Source organism: Phalacrocorax aristotelis, chromosome 3 (genome assembly GCF_949628215.1).
Source record: "Phalacrocorax aristotelis chromosome 3, bGulAri2.1, whole genome shotgun sequence".
In the NCBI taxonomy this organism is placed as follows: Eukaryota; Metazoa; Chordata; class Aves; order Suliformes; family Phalacrocoracidae; genus Phalacrocorax; species Phalacrocorax aristotelis.
This window is the reverse complement of record NC_134278.1, coordinates 84,881,683-84,885,295: the sequence shown is the minus strand read 5'-3', so window position 1 is coordinate 84,885,295 and position 3,613 is coordinate 84,881,683. Positions and strand designations below refer to the sequence as shown.

Here is a 3,613-nt window from a genome sequence, read left to right as displayed (position 1 = left end):
TTACATCAGGCCGGCGGCCAGGCACTAGTGGGGTTCTGCAGGGATCCATCTTGGGGCCGGTACTCTTGAATCTCTTTGTTAATGACTTGGATGCAGGACTTGAAAGAATACCAATTAAGTTTGCTGAGGATACAAAATTGGGAGGAGCTGTTGACAGTCTCAAGGGCAGAGAGGCCCTGCAGAGGGACGTGGACGGGCTGGAGAGCTGGGCAATCACCAATCTGTAAGGGACTAGAAACTTGTCTCGACATTGTTGGCAGGACAAGCTTCACTACCAAAGCTTAATCACCACGGCAACTGAGCGGCACAGTTTGGTCGCAGGGGCAGCCTGTTGAGTCCTGCCCGGCGGGAGTGTGTGTGTCCTGATACCTCTGGAGTACATGCCCTCTGCGCACGCGCCCGGGCCCAGGGTCGACTGACGGGGGGGCGACTGGGACCCTCTAGGACTTTCCGGCACCCTCTAGTGGCGGTACTGGGCATGCGCCCCACCGCCGAGTGCGAGGCGTGGGTATGGAAAACAGTCATTGACTATGCAGCACGACAATCCTATAAAAAGGGGAAACCAGCGGCGACCACGAGGCGTATTCTGGAACGTTCCAGCACCGGGTTCGAAGTTACAGCAGATACACGGACCGCACCGACCGACGGACCGGAAGGACGGCAAAAGGGACGGACCGCCGCAGATCCGTGGTGGTATCTGTTGCAACACTGTCGTGCTCGTTCTCTCTCTTTCCCTTTCTCACTTTTTTCTTTTTTTTTTCTCCTTTTCGCTCGCGTATTTATTGTTGGACAAATAAAGTGATTTGGCACTTGACTTAATTTGGCTCCCGAGAATGTAAAAGGAACCTAGTCACGCTAAAATATTGGAGTCAATCAGAAGTTAAACCCAACCTCCCAGAATTATCTGAGGTCGTTGGAAAGCAAGGGGGTTTAACCTCTGCCAACTTGTTCATCCCAACAGTGGATCGTGACATTTGAAATTGGCGTAGTCGGCAGGATTCTCAGAGAACAGAAAGTGCAATCTTAACGTGTAACCTCTTGGGGGTGAATAGGGGCAATTTGGAATGTTAAGGTGTGGCCCCGTCAGGATGATACAGCCCCGTTGTGTTAAATAAGATGGCCGCTCAGTAGGCAGTGGGCTGCCCACGATTGCGTCCCTTCACCAGTGGAAGGGATAAATACACTATATGATCTTTTGGCGGCACACCGATCTCGTCCCTCACCCCAGGGACAAGGTTGGGCGAAAAGCCATTGGTTTCAACCACAGTGTGTAGTAGACAGGATAAGGGAGCTGCAGAAAGAAGCGAAGGTTAGATCGGGGAAAGGAAAAGCTGTGATTTGTGCAGTATTGGGAGCAAGTCTGGCAGTGGCAATTGAAGATAAGAAACAGAGGCTTTGTCAAGCCAACACCGTAATAGACCCACTGCAGGTGGCCATAAGGTCACTGCAGGAACAACTGAAGGAAAATAAGCAGTTGTTGGAGGAGGAGAGAAATCTATATTCCGCATTAAAGGAAGAATTGGGGAGTCAATTCTTGAGGGAAGCGGATGCAGTGGCGGAGGTAGTCTCCCCCTTGGTGGGACTTGCAGAAGGCAAGGGAAACTGTAGAAAGCTTCCCTCACGTGTGGCCACTGGTTAAAACAGAGCACTTTTGTGAGGACAATAACGATGACCGTCCTCAAGTTCTCACCAAAGAAGTCCCATTTACAGCAACTGAACTAGCAAAGTTGAGAAAGGACTTGGTGAGAGCTCCAAGGGAATCGGAGACAGAATATGTGTGGAGAGTGTCCCTGTCAGCGGGATGGAATTTTGTGGTCAGAGAAAGAAGCAGAAGGATAGTGGGGTCTGGGTGTGTTCCTAACTACAGGTAATCACCGATCCCCATGGTCATTAACTCAGAGGGCTGCATATTGGGCTGGGGGGCTGAACCCTTTAGAGGGGGGATTCCCTTGCCCTAACAGGTACGGTGGCTCAGTTAGTGGAAAGTGTGCAGAAGGCGGCCTGTGTCCAAATGATGGAGGATCGGGAGCTCAAGCCTAACCAGAGTTCCCCGATGACGATGCCGGTGGACCTGGAGGGGATGACTCCGCTGATGCAGGGACTCTCTGATTCCCTGAAACCCATTGGGATCCAATTACAGGGGAAAATTCAAAACACCTCTGAGGTAGAAAGAACCACGGCTGCTCTAGAAGGGCTAACAACCCCCGACCATTGGTGGTCGGGAAGGACTGTGTGGACGTGGGGGGAGGCAGCGCAGGAGTTAATGAATTTTGGGAGACGATACGGCCCTGCTGGTGGAGCGTTCCAGAAAAAACAAAACTAGGGTCGTACGGTCTGCTGAGCAAGTAAACAGTCTGCAGCTGACAACAGGGAAGGACCAAGACTTGAAGCCACTCTGGGGCAATTATTCGGGGAGAGAGAAACCCCTAAGCTGACAGGGGTTTTGGCATTTTGGGAATTCAGAAGGGTATTCCACGAGACCTGATGGATGAACTCCCGACCCCAAAATTGGAAAAGCTTGCACAGAAATGGTCAGGGAGGAAAGCCGCTCTCGAGCCGGTTCCCGATGCTCCACACCTGATTGACATCGAGAGGGAGCCGACTGGGGAAAAGGTGGGAAACTAGAACCTCCGTTCCCTGAAGGCGGGGGTGCGGAGGATGGATGTTTTTAAGACAACTCACCTTGAATGTAAGGGGGGGGATTTATTAATCACAGTAGCTGTAGGACCAAGGAAAAGACCAGTAATTTTTCTCATTGATACTGGGACACGAATCACCGCATTGATGCGGACCGAAGCAGAGCGGTGTGGGACCTCGATCCCATCTAGCAATCTAGTTATCTTAAATGCACTGGGAAAAACACAGTCGACACCCATGACTTTCGTGACACTATGGTTACCGGGAGAGGGAGCCCCCATCAATACCGTGGTGGCCATAAGGACCTTTCCAGGCGAACCTTTTAGGCGTAGATGTTTTTAAAGGGAAGGCAGTGGTGTGATACCCAGGGGAACGCATGGTCTTCTGGTATCCCCCAGATCAGGCAATTAGCTGAGATGCCTTGGGTGGAGGTACACCTATTGCAAACAGCACCTGCCCTTGCCCCCTCCAAGATTACCAATGTGAAACCTTATCTGTTGCCATTAGGGGTGAGAGAAGGGATAGTCCCAGGAATTGAGGATCTCAAACAGCGGGGTATTGTACTGCCTACCCATTTCCCGTACAATTCACCGGTGTGGCCAGTGCGCAAACGTAATGGAAAACGGCAGCTGATCATTGACTATCGGTGTTTGAATGCAAACACTGGTCCCCTGAGTGCAGCAGTACCCAACGTTGCCAAATTAATTGCAACCGCTCAAGAGCAGGCCTGCCCTATCTTGGCAACCCTTGATGTGAAGGACATGTTCTTTATGGTTCCACTGCAGGAGCGTGATTGAGATCGATTTGCTTTTACTTGGGAAGGACAACACTATACCTTCGCTCGCCTGCCTCAGGGATATAAACACTCACCTACCCTAGCCCACCATGCCCCAGCACAGGAATTGACAATAATCCCATCAGAAAGAAGTTAAAGTCTACCAGTATATTGATGACATACTAGTAGGGGGACACACCA

General features: G+C 51.1%; 1 pseudogene; it reads left to right on the top strand.

The window, feature by feature from the left end:
- Nucleotides 1-478: 478 nt before the first annotated feature.
- LOC142055470 (uncharacterized) lies at nt 479-2,369 on the top strand (annotated as a pseudogene).
- The last annotated feature ends 1,244 nt before the right edge of the window (nt 2,370-3,613 follow it).